This window comes from Aulonocara sp. 'chitande type north' Nkhata Bay, linkage group LG12, assembly GCF_057382095.1.
Source record: "Aulonocara sp. 'chitande type north' Nkhata Bay isolate Kocher_YH1m ecotype deep benthic linkage group LG12, A_spYH_male_GT1.1, whole genome shotgun sequence".
Lineage (NCBI taxonomy): Eukaryota > Metazoa > Chordata > Actinopteri > Cichliformes > Cichlidae > Aulonocara > Aulonocara sp. 'chitande type north' Nkhata Bay.
Window position 1 is genome coordinate 8,830,745 of NC_141355.1, and position 10,275 is coordinate 8,841,019.

The following is a 10,275-nucleotide window of genomic DNA, read 5'->3' on the forward strand; positions in this document are numbered from 1 at the left end:
AGAGTATTTTAAATTCAGGGAATTTAAAATAGAAAGTAGCTCATCCACAGAAGGACTGGTAGCTCCCCTTACGATAAGGGTTCAGATCGCGCGAACAGGTGTGGGATTAGAGCTCTGGGTAGCTCCCCAACTGGGTCTAGACTGGGTCTAGAGAGTATTTTAAATTCAGGGAATTTAAAATAGAAAGTAGCTCGTCCACAGAAGGACTGGTAGCTCCCCTTACGATAAGGGTTCAGATCGCGTGAACAGGTGTGGGATTAGAGCTCTGGGTAGCTCCCCAACTGGGTCTAGACTGGGTCTAGAGAGTATTTTAAATTCAGGGAATTTAAAATAGAAAGTAGCTCGTCCACAGAAGGACTGGTAGCTCCCCTTACGATAAGGGTTCAGATCGCGCGAACAGGTGTGAAATGTGTGTGTTTAGTTAGTTTGTTTGTTTTAATCAATTTTAAATCATGCTTTTTATTTGTTTTTGTTTCTAATGTCTCTGTAAAGCACTTTGAATCACCTTGTTGTTGAATTGTGCTATACAAATAAATTTGCCTTGCCTTGCCTTGCCTTGCCTTGCCTTGCCTTTCATAGTGGTACTTGGGAGAACTTGACATTTTTATCAGGTGGCACACACTGTAAAAAGTTTGAGAAACACTGATAAGTGTATGTGTGCTTTTGGAAAACATTTAAAGCTGCTTTACAGAATCTTTGAAACAAGCTAAAACACTTTTAGAATATAAACAGAGCATCTGCTTCTCTTTACAGCTCCTCACTCCACCAGGGCTGTTTGGCACTTTCTGATAGTTTGCAAATGTGATGTACGTACTGCGGCAGTCATACAGACAACTGGATGGTCCAAAAGTTGGCCTACCTATTCCTGGCTGAGGTTTTAGTAGAGTTGTTGCTGAACCACATAAAAATATATCATTAATTTTAATCTCCCCAATCAATGATAATGTTATGTTGGAATGTTGTTAAAGAGGGTCAAAAATGTTTCAACCCAGTTTGTTTTGCAGATTCTGTATAGCAGCTTTAATATAGGGAGGACACAACTTCCAGATTGTGAGTAAAATTAGTTTTTTTCTCTTTGTCAGTTTAACAGTTTCTGTTGTGTCTGTCACTATTCCCTGTCTGTTTTCTTACCTGGTTCTTCCTGACCTTGTACTTTCTCCTCACATTCACTCTTTCCTCTCTCCCTCTTTGGACTGACAATCATACACAAATGTATTCAATTTGATGAAAAATTACATTAATATGAAAAAAATTATATTAAGATCACTAACAAAAAGTCCACTCTCAGTGTACTTTCAACCAAAAGGCAAATAACCAAACCACATGAACATCTAATAAAAGATATAAACATTGAAACACTGATGCAACATTATTCTTGATTGACGGATCATTTGATTTTACAACTTTTACCTGAATGTGGCTCTTTTTTTTGAAAAAACTTCCTTATATCCATTATGAACCTGGCTGTCTCTCTGTACACAAACACACACACATACAGGCACAACAAGAGTTATAAGGTTAATGGGCATTCAGTCAGTTAGCTAGTTAGTATCCATTTCAAACAGGACAGTGGTAACAACAGCAGGCTGGGACAATTATAAGTTTTAGATTTTAAATAGGCTGTATACATTTCAATGGGAGCAACAGGACGGTCAAATGTCACTGAATTTACTACTGAGCAGGACGGATTGTAGGGTAGCAAACATTGTCGGAAAACACGTTTTCAACACTGCAGGTTACCTGGGTGTAAGGTTTTTCAGCTAAAAAGAAACATGGTCTGACTCCTACCTAACTATATAAAGAGTAACTGAAGGTTAAATGCAGCTAATATGTCCTGTTTTAAGCCAGGCACTTACACCTCCGCTCCGCTGCATCTCAGCCACCATCGCTCTGGCAGCAAGAGCGCTAGAGCCAGAGTAGGGGAGATGCGAGCTGGAACAAACCATTTTGGGAGGGGGGGTTATCTATACTTTTGTTGTTAAAATGTTACGTCTCAAACAAGTACAGTACTGCATGCTTTTTATATTTTTAGTAGTGTGTCAGACAAACAGCAAATATTGTCAAAAAAAAAAGTAAGAAATCTTTGGGGGTGCTTTGATTCATTTTGGGGGTGCTTCAGCTAAAATCGCCCCTGCTATAGACGTCCATAAATTATGTGCAATAATGAGAAATAACACAACAAATTTTTGCTTGAAAAGTCATGACACCAGCTAAATTCTATCAGTGATTAGAAAGCAATCCTCCTACTTAGTGCAAACTAACATCAGCTGGTTTAGTCTGAACTGATGGCCTATAACAAGGTCTCTCATTACCAAGGTGCCACACAAGAAGCATGTCATGATGGGTAAAAGCACTGTGTGCTCTCAGGATTGTCCCAACATACTGATGGCTTTGGTTACAGAAGAATTTCTAAACTGCTGAGGGGTCCAGTGAGCGTTGTTGGGATCATAATCCAGAAAAGGAAAACACATAATTTTACCACAAACTAAACACGACCAGGGGATCCCTGCAAAGTTTCGGACAGAGGAAGAAAAGAATTACCAGAAGAGTTGTCCAAGAGCCAAGGAGCACTTGTGGAGAGCTGTAGGACGACCTGGAATCAGCAGGTACAACTGCAAAGAAAAAAGAAAGTAAAACTCAACTGCCATGGCCTGTATGCACATTTGCCACACAAAAAGCATGGTGTCAAACTATTTTAACATCGTGGACCACATACAGCTCACTTTTATCTTAAGTGGTCCAGACCAGTGAAACCCTTTCTGTCAGTGTAAATCATCTACATGATGAAGAAAAAGCTTGTGTGACAACCCCCCCCCCAAAAAACAACAACGCAGAAATGAGGTTTTCTTGTCAGCACATGTTCAGGCCTGTGAGACTCATTTGGACACTCAAACACTGAGCCATGGCTCTTTGCCAGACTGTCATGGTCCTGGGTCTTTGACCCAGTGTTTTGAGTTTATTGTTATCATTTTCCAGTTTCTGCTGTTTTTGTGCTTAGGGTTTGAGTTGTGTGTTTACTGTTTCTATTCCCGTGCCTACTGGTTTTGGGCCTGTTTTCGCTGGGGGGACCGAGGAGCCCGTCCAAGCTTCACCGTCATCAGCAGCTTCCGCTGAGGGCTCAGGAGCCGCTTCAGCCTGCTGCTTTCGCTGGGGGGACCGTGGAGCCCGTCCAACTATCACCATTGCCTGCAGCGCCACCACCTGCGGCTCCCACGCCGTCGCCTGCAGCGCCACGAGCTACATCCATGCCTGGTCCAGCGTCGGCATCGGCTTCATCCACGCCTGGTCCAGCCTCCGTGTCTGCATCAGTTGTGACAAAGACACTTTGTATATAGTTTATGTCATATTCAATACACAACTATAAATTTAGAATAGCCCTTTATTTATATGTACATATTTTTCAAGGACAGAGTTTTTATTAAAATAGATTTTTAGACATTTACTTGGAAGAACTTGTCCTCCACAATGAAAAGTGGCAGAAAATAAAAACGGGTATCACTTTATCCAGCTCCTATTTTTATAAATTCTGCACTTAGCTTTGCAGTCTCCAGTATCATTGAAACGCAGCCAGATGCTGCCCATTTTACGGTTTCACTCGTTTTTTCACTTTTTCCCGACAGGCTTGTCTCTCTGTGTACCTTGCCTGTACCGATACACCTGCTGTCTTTGGAACATCTGCCCCCTTTCCAACTTTCACATAGTCGTATGATCCCAGTCTGTCTTTGCATGTGATTACCTTCATGGTGCTCCCATCAAAATGAAGTCCCATCCCTGCCTGCATAGATCATCACCAGGACTGAAGATTCGGCTCCCACTTACTGACGGGCCATTATTAACTGACATGAAATTATCTCACAGGCCGGATATAATTGTATTGTGGACCAGACGTGGCCCGTGGACCGTACGTCTAACACCCTTGGTTTAAAGTTTGCTCAATTAGACAAGCCTGTGAAATAAACAGGGAAAGTATAGTTTGGTCAAATGAGACCAAAATTAAACTCTTTGGATGCCTTAATACACACCATGGTTAGAGGTCACTGCATGTCACCCCATAAACACCATACCAACACTGAAGTTTGGGGGTGGGAACATCACGGTGTGGGACTGTTTTTCAACATGTTGCACTGGCACGCTACATATAATTGAAGGAAGGATGAATGGGAAAATATAATGAAACATTCTTTAGCCACAAACTGCTGAATGTCAGATCAGTCTGTCAACAAAAGTCAGTTTTCTGTGCAGAGCTACCTGCAAGAGCATGGATCCCCCTCAAACGCCAGCTTAATGTGAATTTGTACACAAGGACTTTGTAAGTGAATTGTGGTGAATAAAGTTATTTTGTCAACTTTTTATTGTTTAAATCTGAAGGTGTAATGTTAGGTTGGAATAATGTGTGCTGATGGGTCAGACCATCTCAGCTGTGTTTCACTTATGTAATTTTATTTATTTGAAGGAAAATATTATTTCAATGTAAACAGTAAATTGCAAACAGAAGAGAGAGGTCACCTTTGCATAAAAAAAATGTAACCATACAAGTCTTCCAATAGTCTGACTTGTGCCTATAGATATACATTATTAGGAAGACTGCATTTTTCTTTGAACTGCATAAATAACTTAAAGGGATGTTTAGTTCAGAGTGTACTCCCACAGAACCAACATGAAAGCCATCTTCAGTCACACAGGGGACAAGTGTGGTCATGCTTTATGCTGTTGAATTTCTTTGGGGTAGAATGGCTGTGACTCAGAGTCTATATCACTCAGTTCATGTTATCCCCTAAACGTCAGTTCAATTGCACTGACATTTACTGGGTTCTGTGTTTTTCAGTCTTGCCTTGGGGGAGTGAAGGTGCAATTAACATGCATCTCCTTTTGCTGCCCAAGTGACCTTTTCTTGTGAAGTCCGCTACAGAAGATGGTTGCATCTTGACATCTCTTCTGTACTTTTAGAAAAGCCTAAAAAATAATATTGTATCAGTGAGTTTAGGTTTATTTATATAGTATATCTAGAATATAGTGAGTACTTTCCTACAGTCAAGGCTACAAAGATGGAGACTATAGTGAAGTGAAGACATGTAGGTTATTACAGTGTCTTCACTCCCAAATTCTGAGTTGGTCTCCAATAAATTCCTGCACTGTGGGGGTGAGCACTGTCATCTTGGAGGTTACTTTGGTCATATGCGGTTGCCACTGGTTGCAGAATCTATTCTTGACATCTCGCTGCATTAAGATTGTGTCGCATGATGACAAGCCTTGTTTTTCCAGTGAGCTAGATGCCCCCCCACAACATCACACTGCTTCCACCAAAAGCTGTTACCTCATCAGTGCAGCAATCAGAATTGCATTCTATCTTCTTGACCTTTGAACATAATGTTCCTCCATTTTCCGGTTCCAGTGCACGTTTCCGACAATGAAGGAGACTCATAGTAAGGCCCCTTCTTAGCCCTACAAGACCGGAGATTGGCCTCTTGTGGCATCATCTTCTTGGGACACCTCCTTTACAGTCTTTCACTAACATTAGATGGTACTTGACCTTCAATTTTTATGACGAGGTCAGAAATGGATGAAGTGTGGCAAGAGATCCAGTTGAGTGACGTTTCTCAGAAGAAGATAGCCATAATAATAGGCTGGAGAAACTGATCAGGAGGGCTAGCTCTGTGGTCGGCATGAAGCTGGACACTCTGGTGACAGTGGCAGAGAAAAGGACATTAAAGAAACTGATGGACATTATGGACAATGCCAGGCATCCTCTGCACACGGCCATTAACAACCAGAAGAGTCTGTTCAGTGACAGGTTGCTTCTCCCAAAGACAAGAACTAACAGACTTAAAAACTCCTTTGTCCCACACGCCATCAAACTGTTTAACTCCTCTCTGGAGGGGAGAGGGAGGGGAAACAGGAGGACAAAGGAGGGGGGAACAACTAAGCTGTAGTGCCTCTTCACCTCACTGTGCAATACCTTTTGTGCAATACTTTTGTAAATAGTCAACGGTGCAATAGACTCAATACTTGAAATGTGCAATTCACTTGTATTTTTATTTTTATTCCTATTTATTCTATTTATCCCCTTCGTATATTTTATTTATATTGTCTCTGTATTTATATATATGTGTGTGTGTATAACTCTGTAACTTCTGTCGGTGCTGTGCTTTTTTGGAAATCGAATTTCCCAGAGGAACCCACCCGAGGGATTAATAAAGTTCTATCTTATCTTATCTTATCTTAATACTTGTTTCTGTTGTGGTATAAAACTGTATTGCCCGCTTACAGGGTCATCCTTTTTTGTGAAGCAGACCGCTGGTTCGCATCGAGGTCCAGCGCGCTGTAACTTGTAATTTCAACAGCTGAAATGAATCAAATATTTTAAAAGGTAGTCATTCTCCTTCCTTCCTTCCTTCCCTAAAGAAAGAAAAACAAACACTAACATAAACTGTATATGGGAACGATGATCTGAACAATATCAAGTCTGGTAGATCAGATATAGTATATGAAACATCCTGTCCTTCAAGGCATTGTGAGAAGGAAAACATTTTCATATAGATGCTAAATGCTAATTTCAGTAAAATCTATCCTGTAGGTTTTAAGGTCTGGACAACATTAGCATACTAACAGACTAAAGTGCATTGCAAGTACTAGACAGTAATTATGCTGTGATTATTTGGATCAGATATTGATAACGAAGAGGGCGCAAAAATGTCCCCGTTGTGGGATCAATAAAGTCTTATCTTATCAAGTGACTATGAGCTAGTCTAACACAGTATTAAGGATCTTCTAATGGTCAGCAATGTGGATAAATTTGACGCTAACTAGGTTTAACACTTTTTGCTTGCTGTTTCTTGTGATTGTGGTAACTTGACTAATATGTTCATTTTACCAGTGTTTTTGTCAGCCCAACCCTGTGTGTGAGCAGGTGCACACACAATACAGCTGAGAGCAAAGAAATTAGAGGAGAGCAGAAAGAGAGCAGAAATGACAGTAGAGCACAGTAAAGTCTGTCACTCAGACCTGAAATAAATTAATGAACAGTGTTTATGCACTGGTACTGAGTGCCCAATGACCTGTGTCAGTATAAAGGCTGACACATCTGCTTTAGTGTATCTTTACTAGACACGTTCTTGTCATTCTGAAACGCTTTCACAGTGAGTGCTTGCAGACTGTCTTAGGAAAACTACAAGTTTGCTTCTGCACAAAGACTTAAATGTAAAAGAAAATCAATTTCCCTTTAGGCAATTTATTGAAGAACAGTCATCAAAGATAAGGCAGAGCCAGTGCATGAATTTTTAAGACAAGCCATATACATACACAGAGGAAATATGTTAAATGCACATTTCAAATATCTGCTGGTTATAAAGGTTGTGCTCATCTTTAGTTTCTCCTATAAATACATAGTTTGGGCCCATCTGGGACTTTACTCACAGCCCTGCTGAACTCATTTTGTCCTTAGATCTCAGCAAATAACTCTGTGACTATGATGTAAACATAACTGATCAGAAAAATCCCCTTACACATGCACATGCAGTTCACATCACAGCTGTGTTCTGAGGCATTTTAACTGAATATTCCTCTACTCTTTCGCCCCCATCACAATTTAATGGGCCTTACCTTCACCATGTCAGATGACCTCCTGCTCCATGTGAACCTGCAGATCTCATTAGGCAAAGGCCTGCAGTGATGTGACAGTTACGCTCAGGATGCTGACTGATAATGACTAGCAGTGCTTAGAGTGTGTGTGTGTGTGTGTGCACACACAGGCTGTTCACCACCCGATGTTCCTCATAATATATTATTCATGAGGCCCTGGTAGTGATAATTACCAGTGCAGTCATGGAAAGTGAACTAACGAGTGCCTAATTCAGCAGTCGTGAGATATAAAAGGGAAGGGGGCTGTTCTGCTCTCTGGCATGTTTTAGGTGTAGACGAAACAGAGGTGACCTGCCCTGCAGCGACCTGCTGCGCCTTGGGGAAAGGGTTATGAATTTCTATTATATTCACTACATCATGGACACAAAAAGAGTGAGTTGTCACTTTTGGACCAGGGCTTCTAGAGTCACTGTCCACCAGTGGAATGTGAGTCAGATAACATATAAAGTGCAAATGACCTTTCCAAACCCCGAGGTAGTCGTTGTTCATCTATATCCAACAGCACAGTGTAGTGTTACATCGACTTTGGTGGGTTGTTGACCCAGTTTTCTTTTTCCAGTTTTGTGGTTCATGATTTATTTCTGGTTTATGGGGTGATTTACTCTCTAGGTCTATACTGCTGCTTCTGAATTTTGTTAGCTACTTCTAGTTCTTAGTCGTCTGATAACGTTAGTTCCTCTTCGTCTCCAGTCTTTCCTAATCTCGTCTCTGTGTTCGGCCCCCAGCGTCCCCTATATGGAGTCAGTATTGTACTGACTTCATACAGTGTTTGTGTCGCTTTCTGTCTTATTTTGCCAGTCCCTCGTCTTGTGTGTCCAGTTTCACATCCCTTTGTTTTGTTAGTTAGATTCTCTTCACCTGTGCCTCTCTCCCTAATTAATTTGTGTGTGGGAAGAAAGCTGTGTTTTTGAGCTTAGCTCCGTGTCTGAGTCCTGCATTTGGGTCCACACGCTGCCTGCCCCACAGTGTCATTGTGACATATTCATTAGCCTTTCTGGGAAAACTACAACACCATAAGCAGGGAGTCATATGAGAGACGAGTAGTAATGAAAAATTTCCTCATGGTTCTCAGTAATTAAAGTTCTGGTTCTGTGCCACTGTAATATTACAGGAAGGAGTTCATGATCACTGGTTATATTGAGATGCGGGTACTTGACTCCAGTATGGTGGTTATTCAATCCAATTAAAGATGCTTATCCAGTCCATGATTGCATGCCTTTAGACCACAGTTAGTGGAGCTGGGTTAATAGGAGATTCTAAAGTACCTTTAGGGTTGAATGTGAATTGTTGTCTGTCTCTCTGTGTTAGCCCTGTGACAGACTGGTGACCTAGGGTGTGCCCCGCATTTTACCCTATGGTAGCTAAGACAAACTCCAGCACCCTGCAACCCTGAACTGGATAAGCAGAAGAAATTGGATCGATTACAACAAATAAACTCTGTGCAGTTTCTCTTTTTGACTTTTCTGACTTGACTTGATTTTTCTTGTTTCAGACTTGGCAGCATGATCGCTTGAAACTGGGCTTTTTAAGATGATCGGGGAATTGTCTTGCTTTTGCAGCCTGCCTCAGGTAATGATTCAAGAAACCACAGGCTTTGGCACTGTTGTGTTGGCTTCAGTTTTCAAACCTGGAGACTGCTGCTTGGTTTCACAGAGGGGCAACATCAAGACCAGAAGAAGAAAAGGCTTTTCCCCCTAAACTGTGTATCCCACAAGTGTGATGAGTTCACTCTTTTTAGAGTTTAATAATGAATGTGTGGAGCAGGAAATGTGCATAATGGTCCACTGTAAGAATAAAAATAATAAAAATGCAAAATTAATTTATGATTTTTACACATATTTGAATTTATATATTCAACTACTACTTTGATTATTACTTTTAACAGAGCAACACCCATAAATAGATAGATAGTGATGTGCTGGAATGTAAATGAGGTCAAATGTGATAAGATGCCAGAAGTATCAATAGGTATAAAAAAAATATATCATCATTCTGATTTATGTGTGTGCAAACCAATGTACACAAGTAGAAATCTGCACACATATGCATACAGATTTTATGTATTTAATAAAAAAAAAAGTAAAATTAAACCCCCATAAACTCACTTTGTAATTATGTATAACATTTAAGTTATTTGTTATGGCATTTTGTGAGGTAATTTTGGTTCCTACCATTTACGGTATGGTGTGCAATGCACTCTATCATGTGCGTCGAGGCGACAACAAAGTAAAAAGTTGAGTGCACACTGTCCTGCCTTGTTGGTGTTTATTATAGTCAATAACATTTAAGATAACTGCAGCCTGCTATACACCCACAGCCCTTAGAGCCCGGAGAATGCTACCACAACCAGGAACCAGGGTTACAGTTTTAAGAATGTAAAGTATTTTTTTTAATTCCTCATATTGATGAAATAATTATTAAGCGTTAACTGATAAATTCAGAAACTACTGTAAAAAAAAGAAGAAGCAGAAAAAGAATAAAAGAATAAAAATAAAATAAAAGAATAAAAGAATAAAATCACTAGACCACACATATAACAAACACATCTCCAAGAGTAATCCCATAAATACAGTCCTAAAATGTTTTAGTCATACTCTATGTACTGTAGTGTAAGTGCAAACCTGATTTTTGTCTGCC

The 10,275-nt window shown here is 40.4% G+C and overlaps 1 long non-coding RNA gene across 1 annotated transcript in view; it reads left to right on the forward strand.

The window, feature by feature from the left end:
- The window catches only part of LOC147316910 (uncharacterized), a 47,230-nt gene extending 37,502 nt beyond the window's left edge, over positions 1 to 9,728 (forward strand). The window contains exon 2 of the long non-coding RNA XR_015131753.1: positions 9,131 to 9,728. This is a non-coding gene — a long non-coding RNA (uncharacterized LOC147316910). The remainder of the gene's footprint in view (positions 1 to 9,130) is intronic.
- The last annotated feature ends 547 nt before the right edge of the window (positions 9,729 to 10,275 follow it).